Genomic DNA, 25,674 nt, shown 5'->3' on the forward strand with positions numbered 1-25,674 from the left:
ATTTTTTAGGTGTAATATATGTTGTAAATATTTATTAATTGGCATTCCCTACTGTTGAACCCTTTGGATTTGGAATAGTAATTTTTCTCCCTATGCTATCCAACGCTTTCCCTACTGTTGCACCCTCTGGAGTTGGAATAGTAATTTTTATCCTTACGCTATCCAACACTTTCCCTAATGTTGCACTCATTGGAGTGGGGATAGTAATTTTTCTCCCTGCGCTATCCAACACTTTCCCTACTGTTGCACTCTCTGGAGTGGGAATAGTAATTTTTCCCCCTACGCTATCCAACGTTTTCCTTACTGTTGCACCCTCTGGAGTCGGAATAGTAATTAGCCAATCTACGCTATCCAACGCTTTCCATACTGTTGCACCCTTTGGAGTTGGAATATTAAATAATATTTTTACGCTATCCAACGCTTTTGTTACTGTTGCACCCTTTGGAGTTGGCATAGTAAATTTTACCCATACGCTATCGAACGCTTTCCCTACTGTTCCACTCACTGGAGTGCGAATAGTCATTTTTACCCACCCATTATCCAATGTTTTCCCTAATGTTGCACTCATTGGAGTGGGAATAGTTATTTGTACATACCCGCTATCCAACGCTTTCCCTACTGTTCCACTCACTGGAGTTGGAATAGTAATTTTTACCCACCCGCTATCCAACATTTTCCCTACTGTTGCACTCTCTGGAGTGGGAATAGTAATTTTTACTCTTACGCTATCCAACGCTTTCCCTAATGTTGCACTCATTGGAGTGGGATTAGTCATTTTTACATACCCACTATCCAATGCTTTCCCTACTGTTCCACTCACTGGAGTTGGAATAGTAATTTTTACCCACCCGCTATCCAATGCTTTCCCTACTGTTGCACTCTCAGGAGTGGGAATAGTAATTTTTACTCTTACGCTATCCAACGCTTTCACTAATGTTGTACTAATTGGAGTGGGAATAGTCATTTTTACATACCCGCGATCCAACGCTTTCCCTACTGTTGCACTCACTGGAGTTGGAATAGTAATTTTTACCCTTACGCTATCCAACGCTTTATCTACTGTTGCACCCTCTGGAGTTAGAATAGTAATTTTTACCCTTATGCTATTCAATATTATTTATATTTATTTATGTATTTAAGATGTTACATAAAGTTGTATTTAATTAATTTTAAAAATATTGAAAGTATATTTAATTGTTGTTATTTATTCAATATAATTATTTATTATTATTTATGTTATTATTTTATGAGTGTTGATGTATTTTTAAATTGTAGTATTTGTTAATATTTTATAATTATTTAAAAAAGAATGTATATATTATAATTAATTAAGTATATATTATATATATAATTATTAATTTTAATTAAATGTTTAATAGTAAATATGTATTATTTATTCATTTTAAACAGTATAACACATTTTAACATAAGTTTAAAATATATATAAGTACTATTTACTTAATTTTACCTTTTTTTTAAAAAACGATATTTTTAATTACGATATTTTTAACATCGATATTTTTGTTTCGATGTTATTGTACTTACCATGTTGTAGATAGGGTGTCGATATACTTGCCTTCGATATTCCAGCGTCGATATTTTGTCTGTCGATATTTTCAGCCTCGATATTCTGTCAGAGATTCCTAACCATGAGCTGGAAAGGGTCTGCCTGCCTCGCAATCACTGCCTAAATCACAAAGGGCATGCTCTGTCAAACAAAGAGACAAGCATTGGAAACGCAATAGGTCTCGCCTTTGTTTAAGTTAAAGCTATTTGCTTTGCTAATGGTATTGTATTTTAGCTATGTCTTTTTGAGTGTTTGTATGTGATATGTTGTGCCTTTATGTTGGTTGAATTGTAATTGATATGGGTGTAGTAGTTTAATGCATTGAGTTAGAAGGAGAAGAGCAGTGTTTAAGATTTGGGATGGAGAGTGAGTAGAAGAATAGCATGAGTGTAATGAAGTATAGTGAGGAGGAGAGTAGCATGAGGCAGAAGAAAGGGGAGTGGGGAGAGTAGTGTGAGGGAGAAGAAAAAAGCAAGGAGGAGATTAGCATGTTTTTGAAGGAAGGAAAGTGTGGAGAGCAGTATGAGGCATAATGAAGGAGAGAGGAGTAGAAGAGTAGTAGGAGGGATATGAAAGGAGTGTGAGAAGTAGAAGAGTAGTTGCTTAGTATTAGGCATATGGTGTAGAAGGGCAGTGTTAGAGAGATTGTAGGAGGAGGAGGAGAAGAGCAGTGTGATGCAGAAGGACTGAGAGTGATGAGGATAAGAGCAGTGTGTGCGAGAATGTTTGTGAGTGTGGATAAGAGTAGTATGAGGCATATGGATGTAGTTGTGTTGGTAGTTTGTGTTGGTAGTGTTATGTTGTTGGTGTTGGTGGTGGTGGCATTGCGTTGGTGTTGTTTAGCTAATGGTGAATGTTGAGATTTTGACATACATCACACACAATTGAGGACTCAGCCATTAATGCCCACACCAAGAATACCAAGATTAAGAAGCATGCACGGACCGGTGCATGGGGGCACAGGTACCCAGAGATGCACACATACTCATAGGCACAAAAACAGTGTTGTAATCATTAAAATACCCAACCCAGCTTCCAGTCATATAAAGACACCACATGAATACGAATACTCGGACATCTACAACATGCACAGCGGTGTCCATACAGCAGAATAGAGGGGAACACACATATATACATGTATTTACAACACACACAAACAAGGATACATGCGGGATACACACAAGCACTGAATTAAACTCACAGAAACCCAGTTACATTAAGACGTAGAAATGCAAGCAGACAGAAAGAATATAACAGGCAGTCAGATATCACGATGCAAAAACAAATGCACGCACACCCTGCCCCAAATGCACATCCAGAGAAGCACAAGTCCCATAAAACCTACAGCCTTACTAATGCCAGTCAACGCCCAGAAACACTGGTGGAACAGGGAAAGAAATGCCCTGCTGCCTACCAACAGGTACCTGCGCTCCGAGTTGGCCAAGTTGTGTGATGACATACAAACCGTGGGATCTCATGGTGCCCCGGTCCCATCTTCACCACACTGTGCACCACAAGCTGGGTAGGAACAGAAGAACACCAACCATTCTTCCAGAGCTGCACAAACTAGGCTGCAGGCTGAAAGAAGAGAAGCTGTACTTGGTGCAGATACCGACGGGAGAGGCCTCGAACTGCGTGGGCGGAGGGTTGGAGACAGAATGTTGGTGTCTGCACATTTTTCTGCCTCACTATTGTTTGTCCTCTACAGCTCTCTCATTTTCCTCCTAGTTTCCCCAGGCAAATTTGCTGACTGCAGGCGTGAAAACTGAAAGCAAAGCTATAAGGACCCCTTGCAGTGGGAGAAGGCTTCCAGGAGAAGGGTGTATGTGGGCCTAGCTCACACCACACTGTGGGGCCACTAGCGATCCACAGAGTGGGGAACTCTGGGAGTAGCATGGTCCTGGGAGGTACACACGGGCATCAATGTTGCTGTCTCCGGATCTGGTAAACTCACCAATGTCTGCCCACTCGCCTCCCCACATCTTCACAACCTTCTCCTAACACAACTATTGGTGTACTCAGATTCGTGTGAGGCAAAGCGGTGTCCACACCTGCACCTGGACCTGTTACGTTGTATGTTTTGTTTTTCAGCAGTGGGATCCTTCTCGGTATTTGTTTCAAGTGCAAACATACAATATTGCCATTTTAAGGCTGCGAGTGCGCGCGCGTGCATGTGCCAGTGTGTGAGTTGTAGGGCGCCTGATAACTTTGTTTAACAAGCATTTGCAATTTAATAGTTCCGATTGCATTGCAAATGCTTAAGTTTAAAACTGAGCGCGGCGCCGCTTGAAGGACACCGCACTCGTTTTTTCTTTAACTTTAACACTGAGTGCGGTGTCCTTGAAGCGGGCACTGCGCTCAGTGTTAAAGTTAAGAAATATATAAATAAAAAGAGCACAGTGTCCGTAAAGCGGCGCCACGCTCAGTTTTAAAGTAAAAAAGAACCCACCAACAGAGCACAGTGTCCCTGAAGTGGACGCCGCGAAAAAGTAAGTAAACATGAACACAAGCAGCTGTCGCCACGCCATTATGCCAAAGAAACAAGAAAGTGGTCACCCAGTAATTAGAAGACACTGTGTCACGCAGAGGAGTAAAAGATCCAGTCCAGGTGGGCGAGGCCAAAAGTGGACAGGGTGGTAACCAGGAGGGACTAAAAAGCCTCCAGTACAATTGTCACACTCCGTTTAGCATAATTATTGACGCCAAATGATGCACACCAATGGAAATTACGGGCAGAGCCGAAAGTCATCTTCTGAAACCGTATTGATTCCAAGAAGCCCTCGCAGAGCATGCAGCGCATATGCGCTGCAATGCCAGGAGAGACCTAAAAAAGAAAGCAAGAGAACGTAACAGTGTCTGAAGGCTGGGCCTGGCACCCGATCTCCTGTACATGCACTCTGCTTGCTATTCAAAGCCTTAAGTTACTTTTATGCCAGTAAGAATCATATTTTCCTAAGATGTGCATTGAAACTATATAGGGTTTCTTTACCACTCCTACATTCACTAACAGCTATGAATCACCTACATTGTTACTTTAAAATAATATGAGATTGTTATTTTTTTATTTTATTTTTTTGTAAGCATATTGCCACCAACTTTACTCTGCTTTGACTTTTTTCCCTTCTTTTTCTCATTTTATTTCTGGGGAACATGCTTGCAGTAAAAATGTTTAAAAGTAAACCATCAGACCACATTTCTAAGGCCAGACCTGCTTGGCTTTAACAATGCGTGTTCAATAGCCGTGTGATTATCTATTATGATACAGTGGAAAGTACTTTCACTCTAAATAGCTGATTTCCAAAATATCTGAAGGGTGAAGGCAGTAGATATGTGCCCTGTGATGTGCTGTCAGATGAGATTAGTTAGCATGCCATTACTGAATACAGTTCAGTCTCATGATCTTCTGATTGTGTTTTGGGGTGAAGTTAGGATGGATATATGCAAGAAGACTGGAATGGGTGGTTGTTTGTAGGACTGTTGTCTGTTTGGGTGAGAATTCTTATTAGTTCTAATTAATTCTCAATAATAAGAACAGTAGTAATAACAATGATCAGAGAGTGTTTGTGGTTCCTATAAATATTTTTGTTTAGATACATTAAAAAACATAAGAAATGCAGCAATCCATTGCAGAAATTTCAGGAATTATTTGCAGTGGGTTTCTTGAAAGGCAGTCTGATGGGTTGGTAGACGGTATTTCATGCCATGTTTCCATTTCATTAGTATTCTTTTGTGATCCTTTTAGTGATTTCTTGTAAATGCTGGATTTCCATAGGCAGGCACAGCCATCAGTGGCAGCCAGCATGGATCTGGGGTGGTGGGCTGGGGAGTGAGGGGCTAAGGGGGTGTAAATAAAGAAAAAGGCACCTACCTTCTCGCCGTTCTGTCCCATGTCATCTCTCCTCGGCAGCCGCCGAACAGGAAGCAGCCAGCCTCCCCTGAGCCAATCATAATGCTGCAATGCAGCATTGTGATTGGTCTGATCACCGTAGTTCAGCGCTCAGACGGGGACTGGGGGAGCATGGGCATGTCCTCCACCCAAACTGTAAAGGCAGCCTGGGTGGAGAACATGCTAACTGAGTAGGACGGTTTGTCCGGCCCGAGACTTCAGCGTGCCCACCACTCCTCCCCTGCTCTGTGAGCAGAGCAGCCCCACCCTAATGCTGCCACAGCAGGAAGAAATAAAATTATAATAACATCAAGTTATTATCATTCTATTTTTCCCTTCTTTCACTGGGCGACACGCCTTCGCCTTAGCGAAGGAGCCACCACTAACAGCCATTTCACAATGTTTCTTGAGTGACTTTAGGATAGTGTCATGCTAAATATTCTTGCAAGGTGCAAGTGGATGCTGTGCAGAGTACAGATGGCTGAGAAAGTACAATCAAAGCCATAGTTTGTAGGATGCCAATGTTTACAAAGTAGAGTATTTACTGGTTAATGTGCGACAGAGCAAAGTTGTGAATAGTGGTGAGTACATTTTTTTAGAAAGTGTATATTATTCAGTTCTTTGATGTATTCTGCTTAAAAGTGCAACATTGAACTACATTGTCAGCAACTGCACAATAGTCTTTGAATACATAATCTAAAAATTCTATTAGAATAATAAGATAACATAATCTAGTCCTGCATGTATTTATTGTGTTTTTTATCTGTCAATGAGGAACTGAATGAGTGACCGTTCTACGCAGTAGCATAATGCTTGGGCCAGCGAAGGGGACATCAGCCCAATACATTGACATATTAGTTCTGTTGAACCATGGGGTTAAGGCTGTGTTTGGAGCTATTGATTGGGTGGTTAACCAATGAATGATGGCCTCAGCATTTAAGCTACATGATCAGTGGACTTGTGAATCAAAAATCATTAGTATATGATTTTCTTGAGGGAAAAAGAACATACCAAACTTCAATTTGTAGAAAAATGAGGATGGGCCTTTTTTAAGTATCCCCAACTCATGTATTACAAATTAAGACTTGGCGAAACTCGCAGAGTTTTACTCCCTGGAATTGCACGGAGTTGCAAAAAATATGTGAGCTTCCGTAGAATTCCACAAGTGGGAGAAGGTAGGCACTTCCCACTACTCGCGCTGTGATTTAGCAATGGGAGCTCATTCCACACTTAAACATCAGCACAAACTGCACCACGTGGCACACCAGAGGTTGCAACTTCTCAAGTTGATTTTCTGCTGCTTGAGTAGATTTTATACTCGAGCAGCAATTTTCTGCCCATGAATGCTCGTGACCACCTGTGACTGCCAGCGTAGGAGAAATCTTACTGGGTGCCCTCTGAGCAAACTGCACCAGGCAGCGCCAAATCTTGCTCTCCAACTTGCAGTTTTCAAGTCACACATGAGAAAAAACTCAGCCAGAAGTTTGCTGGAACTCCACGTTACGAGTGGCCACAATTCCGTCAATTCTGCCGGCGGAGTAGAATGTATTACGAATTAAGACTTGGTGGAACTCATGGAGTTTTACTACCCAGAATACCGCAAAGTTAAAAAAAAACTCTGTGAGATTCCGTGGAATTGCGCAAATGCGCAGAAATGGGCACATCATACAGCTTGTGCTGTGATTTAGCACCAGGAGCTCATTTCATGCTGACAAATTAGCAAGAACTGCACCACACGGCACACCAGAGGGCGCACCTTCTCGAGTTGATTTTGCTGCTACGTAGTTAGATTTTCTACTTGAGCAGCAACTTTCTGATCGCAAACAGTCATGACCACCTGTGACCGCTTGCATTGGAGAAATCTCACTGGGTACCCTCCAAGCGATCAAAAATCGCACTAGGGATGCCAAATCTCGCTCTCCAGCCTGCCGTTTTCAAGCCACACAAGAGAAAAATCTTCACCAGAAATTTGCTGGAACTCCACATTATGAGTGGTCAAATTCCACCAATGCCGCCGTCGGAGTGGAATATATCGCCCAACCCGAATTAGGTCCTAGTAAACATCATTTTCAAAAACTAATGGCACAGTGTCAAAACAGCACTTACTTGTTCCTTTAGATATCTGATATGTAATCATATAGTGTCTGCACCTGATCCAAACTAGAAATAAATAATATGTAAATTATAGCTAAATTTCAATTTTTGTAGATAGAAATCTGGAATGGTCAGAGTCAAGGAAGCTATGGAGCAAGTCTTTAACCGCATGCGCGCTGCGGCGATTTTCGCGCTACGCTGCTTTTTTCAAAAAGCCGCGTTAGATGACGAGCTCAGTTCGTCATCAGCGTGGGAGCGGCGCAACTGATGACGAGCTGAACTGGTCATCAGCGCCGAAGGGGTTAAAGTGGATAACCAAGCAAACCTCATAAGATCACGATTAAATACAATGTTAAAACAATATCAGATATTACTTAGTGACAAGTCCTGAACGAAAAGCTGTTCCTCATTGGTAAAACAAAGGCCTCTCGGAGTTCGAGGGGTTTAAATTCACTCTGGCTCTGAGAGGCCTTTGAAAACAACATTGGAATGTTGCTTTGCTGGCCTTTACTGGCCCGTAAAGGCATGGAGCCCTCCATTGTCTTCAATGGAGCTCCCAACATTCCAGTGTTCTAATACTGATTATTAGAAAACTGAGAATTCTTCATCTATCTCTTGTGGCAGATAACAAATTCAATTGTCAGCACACTACTCTACGCATCAAACAGAGCACTTTTTAACAATATGTTTAAATGTTTGGAAATGTAAAAAATTAAGCATGTGTTTTTAGACTAACTACAGTTATAGGAGTTTTAAACAAAGTTTATTGTTGATGGTGGCACAATGATGCTAACTGTAGATGTTTTAGAACTGATTGCTTATAGTATTAAAGTGACACATACAATAGAAATAATGATTAAAAATACAGTATGCCTTTAAGAGCATAAATCAAATAACTGATAAACTTGAAAGTTAAAACATGGTGAATGATGTCAGAGGGATTGGGGAGTAGGTGACCCATAAGCAGAGCTAATCAAAGAGAGATAGTTTGTTGTTTTCACGGTGCAGTTCTATGTACAAGAGTTGTAGTATTAGCAGTAACACTAGTAGCAATAATAATATTACTGATACTGTGACTACTACAACTACCACTAATATAAAAATTAAAAAAGGAAGGAAAAAGGAAGACAAAGAAGAAGAAGAAGAAGAAGAAGAAGAAGAAGAAATGGAGACGAAAGAGGAAGAAGGAAAAGAGAAAAAGAAGAAAATGTAGAAGAAAAAAGGAGGCAAACAAAAAGAAAATAAAGGAAAATGAGGAACAAGAAGCAGACAAACAAAAGAAGAAGAAAATGAAGAAGAAAACAGATGAGAAGAAAAGGCAGAAGAAGAAAATTATTAAAAATATTAATAAGAAAAAGCATAGGAAGAACAAAATGGAGGAGAAAACTAATGCATTTATTTATATAACAGATGTCACAGAACTGTCATTAAGAGCTGCATTATTAAAAGTGCCACAGGAATGCAACAGGCATGAGTGCATGCTTTCTGCTTCTCTGGATATTTTGATATTACAGAAGGGGCTGCAGATGCTTGTGCCGCACCTCCTGAAATACACATCATGCTGGTGCACATGTAGTGCCACCACAATGTTAATGGTGCATTTCTTCATTTGTATCAGTGAATGGCCCCATGCATGTTGCAAAATCAAACGTGATTTCAGAGGTTGGACTAACTGCTCAACATTGAAGTGGTGCACAGTCAGTGTCCCCCTGAAGAGCGCCCCCTTGAAATGGAACAGAGGAGGTCCCATGGATGTCATAATTTCCCCTTGCAGGCAGGTGCAGTCACTCACTGTACGCTTTTGAAAGGACATTTCCACCACCTTTTCCAATGCTGGCAGGATCACTGCCGGCACAGTAAAAAGCAGATGCTGGCTTCACACAGAAGGTCCATGTTTCGCTAATGCGCTGATCAAGGACAGTTGTGAGTTTTGCAGCTATACTTGGGACACTACATTTGTTGTGGTAGTCTGTGTCGAGCAAATCCAGTTGAAGGCGTGCCTTGGCACAGACTAAGGAAAAGCACCTTATCTGTACAATGGGTATTTTGACTGTTTGAGACTGTGAGAACCTGAATGTAGTTTTAACTCTACAAAGCAACCACCTACTTCCCACATTAGTTTTAGCACTTGTAAACATTTGATTCTTGGCAGTTCTAGTCTGTCATGTCATGACAAGAAGTAGTCTAAAAATAAATCAGAATCCAGGAGTCAAAATATGGAATTGTACCAGATGACCATTGTTTTTTACTTTTATTTTATTTTACAGAGTTTTACATAGCACAAACTTGACTCGAGTTGGGTATCAGAGCACTTTACATAGCACCTGTTGCTTTACGTGAGGACACATTAATTTTTTTTAGGCGTGGGGAGATTAAGTCATTTGCCCAGAATCACAGGATGTTCAGCGTCATTGCCAAGCTCTGTCACAAGTACCCAGATTCGAGGTCGACCGCCCTAGCCGTTAGGCCATCTCCTCTCCCTGTCGTGAAATCCAAGGAAACAATTCAGGTGTCAGGGAAAGCACTCTGAGGTTTTTTTTAAGTAGAAAGCATTGACAAAGACCCCATACACCAACTGCCAGTCAGAGCTCAGCTTCACTCCTCCTTGCTCCTTTTCTATCTGACCTCACCATTCTAATATCCAACAACCTCATAAAATTCTAGAATACCACACCTCTCCCTCATACAATATATAATATTTACACAAAGCGAATAAATAGAAAACATTACTGCAATGAAAACATAAATAAGAGAACCTCGTTCCCACACACCAGCAACACATATTTAACTTGAGAACATAGTACATCCTCTAAACCTAATCACATAAATAAAAAGGCCTCTTTCTCGCAGGTTGGCTCTTCCTCATACCTTCAGCTGCACCTGCATGTCAAACTCAGGATGCACAGGATGACATTTGGCTGCCCTTCCCAAATTCCAAATCCTATGATCAACAGTCCTAACCACATTCTTAGACACTTTAATCACTTTCAGTGGTTGACTAATTTTTAAATGTTAGTTTCATCTTTCCTTGGAGACTTGATCTTTACTCAATTCCCAACTTGCTGATCAATTACTTTTGCTGCTTTAGGCATGTCTTTCCTCTTTACCATCTTCTCCCTCTCCTACACTCTTTCTATCTACATTCATCACCAGGTTCAAAACTGCTGTCCACTTCCCCACGTTTGTCATCCACCCATGGGGGAAACAGAACACTGTTGCCCGTCCTTCTTCCAAACAATGAAAACTGTGTGACGCCAGTAGAGGAATGTGGGGTGAGCCTATATTCTCTCACTTTATTCTTCAATGTAACCTTTCAATCTGCACCACACATCAAGGACAGAGGTATATCTTTCAGCACTTTATTAAAGCACTCAATCATTCTGTTGGCTTCTAGATGATACAACACTGTTTTCTTATGCTTTACGCCTCTTGCAGGCAGAAATTCCTCTATTATTCTGGTTGTAAGTTGGACGCTATGGTTGGTCAGCAAAAAAGAGGGAAAACAATTCAGCAAGAAAGTTAATCGCCTCGCTAGTTTCAATAGAGTTCCCTAATTTCATCTCTGGCCAAAGGGAATATATGTCCATGCAAACAAGGACATACTTAAACAGAGATGTAATCCTAATGGGACCCAGAATATCCAGAGCAATATCCACCCAAGGTCCTTAGGCTGGTTCTCATACCGCCATGGGCTGAACCCCGCATTTCAACACTTTATCACTACTAGCACCTTCCATGTAATCTCTCATAATCCTTTCTACCAACAAGTCCATGCCCAGCCACCAGCACCCTTCCTGGACTCTTTCTTTGGTTTTCGATGTCCCCATGTAACTTTCATGAGCATTGTCTTATCAAACTTTTTCTCAGATTATGTGAAGGCACCAACCTACTACCCCTCATGACTTACCCATGACTAAGAATGACTTACTCTTTGACTTGCCAAAAGGCTTTCAGATGCTCCTCACAGCCCTTTTTATACCAACTCTTAGTCATCATCTTCTTCACTTTCTATAAAGTTTGATCTCCATCAAGCTCTCTCCTCCATTCTTCTTCTTGGACAATGCCCCTTGTGATAAAGCAAACGTCGATTTCCACATCACAAACCTCACCTTCAAAAAACTTATCACACGTTCCATCATTATCAGACTGGCACCATCTTGAGAAACAATTAGCCACTGAATTTTGCATACCAGGAATGTACGAAAGCACAAATTCAAACTCCTGGAGAGCCAGAACCCATTTGCGAATTCTGCTGGAAATAAAATTCACATCCTTTTTCATGAAAACTTCCCTGAAAGGTTTGAGATCAGATTTGATTTAAAGTTTGTGTCCCCTTAGAAATGTTCTAAGCCTCCTCACTGCCAAGTATACAGTAAGTATCAAATATTGGGGTTGTGTCCTATAATGTGGCCGGGTAGGACAACATGTAATGCTTAAGGAAAAGAAGGACTCGGTCACTGTATTGATCTGCCTCTATTTTATTTTGCGCAGAATCACACCCTAAGGTATTTAATCCTTGGATGCTTTTAACTTTCAAGTGGTTACAAATTTCAGCACGTTTTTTTCTGAAAGTTTGAAACAACAGTCTGAGGTTACGTCGTCGTGCACAGAACATATATTTACAAATACTACAATTTTCCTCACAATGAACACATTCTCAATATATACAAAACATTTATCACAAACAATTAATAATAACTTCAAGGTTGTACCCTACTAAATGATTCCACCAGGTTTCAAACGAAAGAAATTTTTGAATTTAGTGTAAACCTGGTAACACAAAGGCTTTTAAGCTAAATGCACATTTTTTATGTCATTGAGCTCATGGGAATATTTGACACAGCCTTTTGCGAAAAAGCATTCGTTATTTGTGAATGTCTCAAGCCGACGCGTTTCCAAGTCCGTCGTTCATTTATCGGACTTTTTTTCAGGGCTTAATAGCTGGGTACCTTCTTGTGCTGTGTTGTCGAGTCTATTGTATTTATCTGAGACTCTTGACTGGCGTTTAAGCTTTACTATTTTTCAATGACTCCCATTTCTGCCACGTGTCATTTAAACTGGTCCGGTGCGAGTTTGGAATGTTGCGAAGCTCAACAAGTGTGCTGGCTTTGCCTTATTTAACAGGGCGTCTTCATTGTTTCAGGGACGCTACCTCTATCGTTTGGTTCTTGTATTTCCACAGCCGCCGGTTGTTCGCACTTTTGCAGATTATCCGGACTTCATCTTATTAACGAGGGGATCACAGTCACTTTCGTTTAGTCGAGTGTTAGTTTTCACGGGCGCTGCAGTGTTTTCATGTCGCTCTTCACGTTTAGTCTGGTATCTACTCCGGTGGATAGATACCAGACTAAATGTGAAGAGCGACATGAAAACACTGCAGCGCCCGTGATAACCAACACTCGACTAAACGAAAGTGACTGTGATCCCCTCGTTAATAAGATGAAGTCCGGATAATCTGCAAAAGTGCGAACAACCGGCGGCTGTGGAAATACAAGAACCAAACGATAGAGGTAGCGTCCCTGAAACAATGAAGACGCCCTGTTAAATAAAGCAAAGCCAGCACACTTGTTGAGCTTCGCAACATTCCAAACTCGCACCGGACCAGTTTAAATGACACGTGGCAGAAATGGGAGTCATTGAAAAATAGTAAAGCTTAAACGCCAGTCAAGAGTCTCAGATAAATACAATAGACTCGACAACACAGCACAAGAAGGTACCCAGCTATTAAGCCCTGAAGAAAAGTCCGATAAATGAACGACGGACTTGGAAACGCGTCGGCTTGAGACATTCACAAAAAACGAATGCTTTTTCGCAAAAGGCTGTGTCAAATATTCCCATGAGCTCAATGACATAAAAAATGTGCATTTAGCTTAAAAGCCTTTGTGTTACCAGGTTTGCACTAAATTCAAAAAGTTCTTTCGTTTAAAACCTGGTGGAATCATTTAGTAGGGTACAACCTTGAAGTTATTATTAATTGTTTGTGATAAATGTTTTGTATATATTGAGAATGTGTTCATTGTGAGGAAAATTGTAGTATTTGTAAATATATGTTCTGTGCACGACGACGTAACCTCAGACTGTTGTTTCAAACTTTCAGAAAAAAACGTGCTGAAATTTGTAAGCACTTGAAAGTTAAAAACATCCAAGGATTAAATACCTTAGGGTGTGATTCTGCGCAAAATAAAATAGAGGCAGATCAATACAGTGACCGGGTCCTTCTTTTCCTTAAGTATACAGTAAGGGCATCCTTTTTCATAACGTAATAGCTACGTTTTTTCTCCTCTCAATCCAGGAGAGATAAACCAAATATTTTTCATTTGCCCCTCAGATTTCTGCAAGAGAATAGCACCTAATCCTTTCAAGCTGGCATCAGTCATCAAAATAGTCTGATCACAGGATTCAAAACTACTCAGGCATGAGGCTTTGTCCAAACAATATTTAATGTCAACAAATTCCTTTTCCCACTCTTGACACTAAAAAAGCTCTTTATCCTTCTTTAGCAAACCTGTCACAAAACTGTTCCTTTCAGCAAATTCAGGCACAAACTTACTGTAGACTTTAGCCATGCCCAGAAACTTTACCAAGTTGTCCTTACTCTTTGGAGACAGTACATTCAGGATAGTATTTACAAGTTCCTCTTTGGTGAGGATTCCACTACCAATTACCAAATGTCCAAGGTACTCTATTTCCACCACATTGAATTTGCACTTTTTGGGTTTCAGCGTTAAGCCACTATCCATCAATCTGTTCAATAGCTCACATAGCCTACTGTCATGCTCTTCTAAACTCCTCCCATAAACCAACACATCAGATCTCGATTCCTTCAACACCCTTAAACACGTTTTCCAAAGCTCTTAGAAAGACTGAAGGAGCAGATATTAACCCAAAGGGCATTCTCAAAAACGTAGACATTCCGTTACAAATGCAATTAGCTAGTTCCTGAGATAAGGGAAGTAACCTGATATGAAGGTAGGTGGAAATCAGAACCGGAGTGGAAAAATGTTTGACTTCGCTCAGTTAACACAGCATCTCTGTAATATTAGGTAGGGGGTAATGGTCTATGAACATAGACTTGTTCAGGTGCCTAAGTTCAATACATAACCTTGCTTCGCCATTGTCCTTTCATGCAATAACCATGGGAGCTAACCACTCTGTCGCCTCTATCTCCTAAATGATTCCACCATCAACCAATTTCTCTAAGTCCTTCTTCATACCATCTCTCCCCCTTTAACCTCTTCCATGCTAATGACAAGGTCAGCTCGTCATGCAGTTTACTGGAGCTGTGCTTATGACGAGCTGACCTTGTCATGAACAATGGTAAAACAACAATATCAGCACCCAGCGGGAAAAGCCTTAGCATTCAAGGTGTTAATGAACATAGCGAACCTTCGCAACCTTAGGTTGAGAATTGGGTTTGACAAAATTCTTAGATGCCACGGAAATCTCACTATCCTCAACAGACTTCCTAACTTTAACTGAAGGTGTTTTGTTGGAATCAAAATACACTAACAATCCTTTTTGATTAAACCAATGTATTAAAAAGTCACTCTTGGTTTAAATATAGATGTTTATGTGAATTATCCTTTCCTTGAATTCTATGGTTCCCAATAATCCAATAACTCTATGGGTTTTACCTCCATAACCTTTCAGTTTTGCGTCCGGCTTCAACACTTTAACTTTCCCTCTCAAATATTTCTCATAAAAATCTTTAGGGATCAAAGTCACCTTTGCGTCTGAGTCAAACTGCATCCTGACTGATACACCATTCACATCCACAACCTCAAATGGACCATCACTCCCCTCCTCCTTGATTTGTAAATTGACTTCTTCACATTCCATCATTTCTAATACACAATGAGCTTCTTTCACTCTCTAAGATTCATGCTCAGCTCTACAGCATTTTCGAAATAACCCTTCTTTCCACAAGTTTTACAATATACTTTTCAGCTAGGGTAATCTTAAAAATCACAAGATTACCTATTATCCCACATCAGAAGCATTTACCTTGGAATCTATTCACATTCTTAATAGGTACAGTACTTTTTATCCCATATGTCTAACAGGAGGATCATCCCCACTATCATAGTGGATGGTATCCTTACAAATGACATCAACATAAGCTTTAGAATGTTCCTATGTCTTCGTCATTGTGATAACCTCTAAAAGGATGGATTGTCTTTTTGCTGCATACTTTCTTTGGCTTTTTCCAATGCATATCCTAGTATGAACTGGTCACACTATTGGCATTTCATTGAAACCCCAAAGTTGCATGTGGAAGCCAGTTTATGCAATTCAGTAATGTATTGCTCCCCAGATTCCCCAGAATGTTGCATTCTCTTCCCTAAGTGGCAATGGTTGAGAGCCATACTAACTTTAGGAAGATAATGCAAATCCAATTTCTTCAGAGAGACTTCCTGTCCTCGGTACCTAAACAGTGCAATAACAATGACGTTTTGCATTCAGCACTAAGAGAAGTGTCACATACTCTTGCATAATGGTTTAATACCTTCTTTCATTTCTGCTATTGTATGGGTGGATTACTAGGAACAGAATGGAAAAAATTAGGTGATTTTACTTCTGCATGTTAAAATATGATCCAAGTCAAGACTGAGTTATAGAGTGAGGAGAAATAGTTAAATAACAATACTGTACATATGTATATAAATAACTGCACCAGTATTCAATATAAGTACCTGAGAATTCCTCAACCAAGCACCACCAGTCTCCATAGTGATACTTGAGATGACTTATACATATAAAAAATAACAGTACTGTACATATGCATACAAATGACTGCACTGGTATTCGAAATAAATACCCAAGTAACTCATCAACAAAATACCACCAGTATCCGCAGTGATACTTAAAAAACCTTACCGCCGTAAAAGAAAACAGTGCTAAAAACCCAAACATATTTAAAATCTTCTTTGTAGCAATCGTATTTGAAGATTGATGAGTTTTCCCAAAGTAAAATTGCAGCCAAGTCCCATACAGGCCTGTGTCACATGATGCAGGGAAAGTTACAAGCAGCTGAGTACCAAACAGGTCCACATCACGTGATGAGGGAAGAAAAAAACAAGTGTTTGCAATACAATAGGGCTTGCATTATTATAGTTTGAGCTATTGGCATTGGTAAATAATGCAACACCAATAGCTCAAACTTTAATAATGCGATGGTTCGGTCGGAACTGGCAATGCAGGGCAATAGAAAGAGATAGAGTTTCGAGCGAGATTTAGAACAAACTATGCCATAATCTCACTAACACAGAAGTGAAAGATACAAATATAAGATTGGCCACAGGAATTATGTGAATACGCAGCGGCTGCGTTTTCCGCATACACATAGTAATTTACCGCATTTGCCATATAAACCACCATCTGCTGCATAATCAGCAAAAGTTACCAAATATGCAGCAACACGTTTTGTTGTGCAGTGGAATTACCTTCGCATAGGTTGATTGGTCACCTTTCTGTTTATTATTACTGCATCTGGATGTTATACTGGTACTAATGACGTGAAAGCTGCATCCAAACAGTGTTAATCATTTTTAAAATGACAGTAATTAAATAATACTACCACAAAATGTGCTGCATATTTTGTCTTTTACTTAATTTGGACAGCACCGACATCCATTATGGTCCTCAACGCCAAGGCCCTGGAGTTAGCTGGGCGTTGGTTAACAGCGTCTCTCAAGGTATAGAACAGGAGGCAACTGCCCCGCATTGGTAACTGCATGAGGACTGCAGTCATTGGGAGTTCGCACTACTGCCCCCATCAGCTACTACACAGACCATTACAGGCATGTGTAAACGTGTCCCTATTCCACTGTCCAAAGTCACACACACAAAACAACAAAGGCATCAGGGGAGTGTCCCAAACCTGCACAGGAAATGCGTTTAGTTTGTCTCAGCCGCCCGTCCTTCCGCGGGATTGTATCATGTTATTATTATGTACCATGACTAACTTGAACAGAAACCAACCCTTCCTGGCACACATCGCACCTGAACAGTTTAGCAGCGAAGTGAGTCATAATATAATATTCGGATGAGGTAAGTCAATATCTGCGGAGCAGGATTGTACACTAATGAATGAATAATTACAGCTAACGCACACAAACGCGCTCGTGTGAAGAGGGCAGGTATGGGAGGCGCGAGGCCTTCGGCATTTCAAGGGTATTTATTCACTCAATGAAACAGTGGCATAGCTAGCCCTGCGGCGACCGATTGAAGCTTGATTGGGATGGGGGGAATTGCCGCCCCGAGACAGCAGGTTGGAGAGGGGAGCGGGGGGAGCCGAGGTGGCGACGTGCTTTAAAGAATTTCAGTAAACAGGCAGCACTACACATCTTTAATTTCAGTCTAATCTGCCTGGCACAATTTAAGAACTTCAGGGCTTCAAAGGTATTTCAGTGCAATCAGAATACAGCTCATTCATCCCTTACCACTCTTACACGAAGTGCCCTCAGCAAAGGAACTAGTAATACGTAGGAGAGTTCAGAATGCTTCTGGCAGTGCCTTTTCACCACACAGTATGGTCGCTTCTTGCTCAAACATGGCTATAGTTAAATGCCAAAGTAGCTAATCATGACAATTCCAATCATACCAAAAGCAGTCTTGTAATATTTTGTACAGATAGTGCCACACAGACTTCACAATTTCAGAGTAAAAATAGTGCTACAAAACTGCCCACTCAGCCCGACACTCACCTCGATCCATTTCTGCGCCTTGCTGAAGGCTGCCTCGGGAGCCGGCTCCTGCGGGTTGCTTCAAAGTGAAATGGATCCAAAGAAAACCAGAAAAACGCGAGTGGTGCGTGCGCATGCACAACTGCGAGCCATGGCCTATTGGTGTCTATTACGCGCGCCAAGCGCATAATAGACACCAATAGGCCATGGGCGGAGCAATGCGCCCGCCTATGGCCAATTGCATGCAGTCTTTTATAAAAAAACAAACACAAAGGCCAATAGCTGGCCACAAAAGGAAAAAGCACACGCACAAGCGTGTGCGGTTCCTAGGGCAGCTTCCAAACCCTGTTTTTCACCTTCTAAAAGACTCGTGCTGCGCGAGCACTGCTGCGCGAGCACTGCTGCGCGAGCCCTAATCAGAAGACACCAAGCATCGTCGGCTGGGCATGGATAGCAATTCTTCACACAATGAACTGTGGAGACAAGAAGAAATCAAATTGCCGAACAGTTGGTAAGTGTGGCACACATTCCAGAGGAGAAAAGCCTGCGCTGCACACTGGCAGCAATCCATGCTTCGAGGGCCGTGGATGTACGTGCAGAACGCGCTGTCAGGGCTCAAGCTAGAAAGATATGATCTTGCACACTAACGGCCGAAATGCCAAATAGCAAATCCAAACAGGCCAAAGAGATAAAACAAAGTCGGTAAACGTTTGTAAGTACATGAAAGTTGACCCACTTTCCACACAGGCTTGGCCCAGAAGGTATGCCAATGCAATTTGAATGGAACAGAGAATGAAGTGTGCATATGTTGAGGTCCTTGACCAGTTCTTGTTTGCTTGTCATCAGTGTTAAATCCAAGGAATCACTTCAGGAATCAGGGAACGCACTATGAGTTTATTTCAAAGTATGAGAACAGGGAGTGTACTGTTCCTATAGGGGTATCAAGGTCTAAAGAGTGGTCAGCTGAGAGGAGTGCTCCTTTTAGGAACAAGGGCCCTCGCACACCCCGAATGACATCAAATCTACAGTTAGGAATAGTAGTTCAAAATGTAACAACCATTTGAAGCCAAACAAAGGACTACTGCATATCCTAATAGAACAAAAAAGGCAATGTCTTCGAGCATACACATCCAAAGGTATAATCTTTAAATTGGGGATACCATTTTTATAATGGCTCCTAAAAAGGAGAAAGAAAGAAAGAGGGATTACTGATTCTTCTCTGTGTAGATTGCCACATTTTACAAGGGTTTTATGGTCCGGGTAGTTTCAAGCTTTTTTTTCCTAGAGTTTTAGGTGCCTTGAATCATTACAAGATGCTAGTTATTCTGCAGCATTTTAATTTTTTTGCAGCTTTCCCCTAACCTGCTCTCCGTGACTTTTCTCTACTTCCAAGCGAGGTCTGCTGCTAGGCCTGGGCTCTAAAAGACCAAGGGCCAGATGTAGGTAATCTCAATTTACCTATTTTTAAATCCCTGAATTTTACCGATTTGGTATTTAAGAATAGGTAAATGGGATGTAGATAATTTTTCGGTACAATTACCAAATCTGTAAGATTCAGTATTTACCGAATCGGTATTTACCGATTCGGTAATTGACATTCATTCCTATGGGCCTGGAGGCCCATAGGAATGAATGGCAATACCGATTCGGTAAAATGGGGGACATATTCAAGGGTGCCAGGGTGTCACTTTGACACCCTGTTGCACCCCTGAATCGTGCTTGTGTGCACATGAGGCACACATACAAGGGCATGTATGTCTGCCACATGGCACAGTTGAAAAGGCACAGATTTGCATTTTCAAAGGTATTCGTTATTTACCATCAACTTATAGTTGGTGGTAAATAACGAATCCTAAAATGGGAAAAGCACTCATTTGAGTGTTCCCTACATTTCAGATTCGGTAATTTACCGATTCGGTATTTTAAGGAATCAGTAATTTACCGATTCCTTAAATTACCGATTCGGTAAATTACCGAATCTGAAATATAGCCACCTACATCCCAAATGCCCAATACCGGTCGGTAACGGCCGAAATTCAGTAATTTCGGCCGTTACCGACCGGTATTGGGCCACCTACATCTGTCTCAAACGCTCCCTGTCCACCCTAAGCCCGGTTTGTTGATCTTAGGTATGCGCATATTCAAGGCTACTGTTCTTGGCCTCTTTACCCTACATTGTTGTGCGGAGCAACTGGACTATAGTGGACAACATAGTCCTGTCTATCTTACTGAGGCCAAATACTCCTTGCCCTGTCCTTTACCACCATTCGCTGGCCCCAGCCAGCCCTACCCATTTTAGTTGGGTGCAACTCGTTGCTTGTTGGTAAATCTCACACTCACATACCCCCAGCATGATTCACTGAGCTGCACTCCTGATATTTAACAACAACTAACAAGGGAACCCTTATAGACGAAAGGGACCAAGGGTAATATTGAGTTTTCAGAGGCAATGGTCCCTTTCAAGAAAGAATAAGAAGGTGTAGCCGCAATGCTGAAATCAGGATTGGGTCTAGTTGGGTACGATGCAGCAAGTATTACAATTTTATTACCAAAGATAAACACACAGATAATACAAAAAACATAAAAAGAGCTGAACGTGACGGGGTAACTGGAAATCAGCCGATTTCCTTACCTCAGACATGAAAAAAAGTGACTTAGTGGTAAAATTAAACAATCAGTTAGTCACAATCAAAAAGACATCGTATGCTTCGCATAAATCAATAATACATGTGGGAGTCAAGATGTGGGTGCGGAGGACGTTTCGATCCCCAACAAGGTTATGGGATCCTCATCAGGACTGAAAGGTCAAGAGATGCCTGAGAAAATAGCCGGAGTAGACCGGTGAGGGAACCTGGACCAGGATCCCAATGGAGCCTGAAGGTTGTAGTTGGAGAAGCCGCTGTACAAGTTCTTCATATAATTAAGCGGAGATACGAAAAGGGCAGCAACATAAGTGCTGTGGCCTCAATGCGCAAAATGAACCCAGAGGGACCCGAGGATATACAGTTATGAGAGCCACAGTAATCTGTAGCGCGCTCTTCCGGACGTGGAGGCAAGATTTAGATGTCCGCATACCGGGAAGCCAGCATCTATAGAGAAGGGGTATGCACATTTGCTAAGTTCAGTGTTCTGTGACTTCACATAGTTCACTCTGCTCATGCATTGTCTCTTAGTGCCAAGTCAGACCTTGATCTGACTCAGGCTTGGCTCTCCCTATGAATGTGGTGACTTTTCTGCCTCTACTCTGCAATATTCTTCTTTACGAATGTAAGCCTTCCTTTTTCTCAGTATCAATCAATCAATCAATCAATCAATCAATCAATCAATCAATCCATCAATCAATCAATCAATCAGTATTTGCAAAGCACAGCACTGTCACCCCTAGGGGTATGTAGGCACTGAGGGTGCTGTGTCTCAGTTGAAAAGCCAAGGCTTGAGTTTCTTGCTGAAGTCCGCTAGGGAAGGTGCCATTCGGAGGTGGAGGGGCAGGTCATTTTAGGACTTTGCGGTGATATAGGAGAAGGAGCATCCCTGGCTGATGTGGACGTGGGGGGTGTGTGCGACTGAGGTGGAGCACTGGAGTCTTGCAGGCTGGTGGAAGTTCAGTCGATGGTTGATGTAGGATGGTCCATGGTTGTGTAGGGCTTTGTATGTGTGCATGAGGTTCCTTAACTGGCAGTCCTTCTGGACGGGGAGCCAGTGGAGGTTTCTGAGATGGGGAGGGATGTGGGTCCTTATAGGGAGGTCCGGGATGTGTCTGACTGTGGTGTTCTGTATGGCCTGGAGTTTTCTGAGGTGCTGGGTGGGAATTCCATGTAGAGGGTGTTGCAGTAGTCAAGGGGGCTGGTAACAAAGGCCTGCGTGATGGTCTTTCTAGGTTTGATTGGGGTCCATCTGTAAATTTAGCTGAGCATGCAAAGGGTGTAGAAGCAGGAGAAAGCGACTGTTTTTACTTGTTGTTTCATTGTCAGTTGGGTGACGAGGGCGATGCCAATGTTGCAGCACAGTCTGTCAGTGTGGGTGTTGGTGCAAGTTCTGCTGGCCACCAACTGTGATCCCAAATGAAGGAGTTCTTTCAGAAGCTTTGTACTTCAGTTTTGTCTGAAGATTAGTACTTCAGTTTTGTTGGAGTTAATTTGAGACAGTTGTCTCTCATCCAATTGCCCAAATTGGTCACAGCATTGCAGAAGCTGGTTTTGGCACTGTTGGAGTCATCGGTGAGCGAGAAAATAAGTTTAGTCCGTGGGATCTGGAAGAGGTATGGTGCAGCGACCAGGGTGGCTGACTCCAGACCACGGGGGCTCACAGTTCAATCCCCGTCACCGGTGGCAGGTTAGCCCAGCACCTTGTGACTCTGGCCAATAGATCGCTTAATCTTCCCGACGGCCCCCAGCGCCGGTACACCTCGCCTGAAGTAGCTGCGCACTTTACAAATGGTGGTATGATTATTATTTATTACTTTTTGACATCTGGAAGGGGGTCATGTAGATGTTGATGTGGGGATGAAGGATGATCCTTGGGGAACGCCGCAAATGATGCTCTTGTGTGCGAAGGTGAAGGGGGTTAGTTGGATGCTCTGTGTGTGTGCTGTGAGAAAGGATGCAATCACTTGAGGGTGTTTTGTTGTATGCCGATGTTGTAGAGTTTGGCGATGAGGTTGTGGGGGGAGACGGTGTTGAATGAAGTGGATAGGTCGAAGAGGATCAGGTCCACAGTTCCTCTGTGGCCAAGGAGCATTCTGATGTCATGTGTGGCGGCAATCAGCACCGTCTTGGTGCTGTGGTTGGCCCAAATAATGATCTGAGCTGTCTAGTAGGTGGTTTTGTTCCCAGTATTCAGTGAGCTGTTGGTTGATGACCTTCTCGAGTACTTTGGCTGGGTAGGGGAGCAGGGAGATGGGTCTGTAATTTTTTAGGCTGCTGGGATCAGCGGAGGGTTTCTTTAGAAGTGGTATGATGTCTACGTCTTTTCATTTGTCCAGGAAAGTAGCGGTGGAGATGGAGGTGTTGAGGGTGCTAGTGAGTTCCCTGCTGATTATGTTAGTCCCTAGGTTGAAGAGATGGTGGGAATAGTGGGCTGTGTATAGTTCTCTAGGGGCCTGCTTTGAATTTCACAAAAACTAAAAATTGAAAAAATATTACTGCCAAAATGTGAAGCAAATTAATTTACCTTTATCAAACATTATTACATCCCTATGATGTAATTTTATAGGGGGTGGACAGTGAGCGTTCCAGGAGGGATGAGCCTTGAAAACGATTTAAATATCCCAAAACACTGACCGTACCTGAAATTTAGATGCACTCATAGATCGCTTCCAACAACAACAGGTTTTCTACTTACCTTGTGGATCCCTAAAGCACTATGCAGCATAAGTATGTGTAGTGCATACTATGAGTGTTGAGCGTGACTTTGAGAGCTATAGAGTATGGTGACAAGTGCATAGCCTCTATCAGGCAGTACACAATACAATACAATACAACACAACACAATACAAGTCTCAGAAACTAATTGATTTCTCTTTGCTTCATTAAACGTTTTCATTGTAATATTAATGCATCAAAATGAAAAGCAACTGCTTTAGCATGCTATAAAATAGAAACATGAGTCTCGCCCCTAGATGGGTTTAAATTCCTAGGTCTGGCTCATTATCGATACATTTGCAAACCACAATAGAATGTATGCTAATTATTCGGCAGCAGTAACGGGACAGAATATATACCATTCCCAATCTAAAAAGACAGGATAAAACACATTTTAAACGTGCATTGTGCGGACTCGTTATATATTACATCATATATTTCTAGTCACGGCGATGCCCCGTGCACGTGTCCTAGCTCGATCCACCACTGTCCACTGAGTGTCTTTCTGTTGCTGCAACTGAACCACCAAAACGTGGATTGGCTGTGAAGGGACAGCTGTTGAGTTTCACCGGAGTCCCTTTCACAGCGTCGCCGACTGACTCAGTTGCAAACCCATAACCACAACACTCGGCGACCATAAGGGCCCGAATCGAACCGCAAAGTTAGTTGTGAAAGGACAACTTTCGGGTCCTTCGCGGCTTAGATGGTGGGGCCAAACCCCCTAGATTCAGTAGAGGTAGCTGAATTGCCAAGCGCAACTGGTATATTCCATATCACAGAACGCCATGCATTACCATTATAACACAGCCTGGCGTGACATGCCATGACATATCATGGCATAGCATGGCATAACATAACACTCTCTGGGCACACAGGAACTTGAAGCAAATCGGAGCGCTTCGCCACCTAGCCAGGGGGTATGAAGCGAACAATACATAAATAATACAAATGGACTATCCAAGAAGGCACTAAGGGGGACAAATAGCAATACAGTAAAATATATATAATGTAACATAACACATAATAACCACAATAGCTTAACGTGACTTCAAATTACAGACTGTGACCAAGTGAGATTTACCATTTTTACTAGAAACACTGCTTAAGAAATTAATAAATTCAGTTAGTACCAGAGACACTTGTTTCAATCATTCGTGCCCCGCCACCCTCCCACGGTGTACCGGCAAAATACAACGCATGCCAGGGCCATGCCCCGGTCACTCACTGTGCTTCTGCTGCGCCGAGGTGTTCCGCGCGCTCGCACCTCCCTCCACACACGCAGCTACCAACTGTGAGCGCGTGCAGAGAGCAGCTGTTTCCTTCGTGGCCGGGCTGTGCCCCTCAGCTGGTCACGTGCCCCTCCGCTGACAGACCCCGCAGCCACGCCAAGGGGGGGGCGGCCGGGATCTGAAAATCATTATTGTCTTCCTTGAAAAAAACTCCGCTGGCGCAGACGGCGTTCTCTCTTTGCACCCAGTAGCCACCAACCAGCAAGAAAGTCACAAGCTGGCAGCTCACTGGGCAGGAATGTCAGGAAGCTTGGGTGTGTGTTGTGCAACTGATCGCACAGCTCGAACAAAGTGATTGGTTGGGACTCTAGGGCTAACCCCTTTTGTAACGAAAATTAAGGCTCCCTGTTTCCCGTTTTTACTGATCTTTACAAATAAATACAAACAGAAAACCATTTATTTTCTTGTCTGTATTTAATTTTGAATGTGAATAAAAACGGAAATTGGGTGTCTTTTGAGTGATTCTTAAGACACTTTGCAATGACTGCCAGGCCGATAACTGTGTGGATTGATAGATAAGGGGGTTAAAAAAATGAATTTTAGTAAAGAGACTTAAACAGCAGTAGATATGCACAAGGCAGATACTGACATATTCATATTTTCATATACGTGCATTGATTTATCTTCTGTGGGTGTTCATATCTCTGAAACCTGGCAAGCATTCAAGCTTGACTGCATATTTATTGGTTAAATAAATGTAGAAATATACCAGTTCCAGCTTTATTTTTCTTTTCACAACACCCATAATAAATATGGATAAATACAGATAAAGTTGAGCAAAAATAAATATGGC

At 42.0% G+C, this 25,674-nt stretch overlaps 1 protein-coding gene across 1 annotated transcript in view; it reads right to left on the minus strand.

Moving 5' to 3' along the window:
* Window positions 1–25,089, minus strand: part of RASGRP3 (RAS guanyl releasing protein 3) — a 672,488-nt gene extending 647,399 nt beyond the window's left edge. The window contains exon 1 of the mRNA XM_078648770.1: window positions 24,818–25,089. The gene's annotated coding sequence lies outside the window, so the exon portion shown is untranslated. The remainder of the gene's footprint in view (window positions 1–24,817) is intronic.
* Window positions 25,090–25,674: the final 585 nt, after the last annotated feature.

The sequence above is a fragment of the Lissotriton helveticus genome, chromosome 6 (assembly GCF_964261635.1).
Source record: "Lissotriton helveticus chromosome 6, aLisHel1.1, whole genome shotgun sequence".
NCBI classification, from domain to species: Eukaryota; Metazoa; Chordata; class Amphibia; order Caudata; family Salamandridae; genus Lissotriton; species Lissotriton helveticus.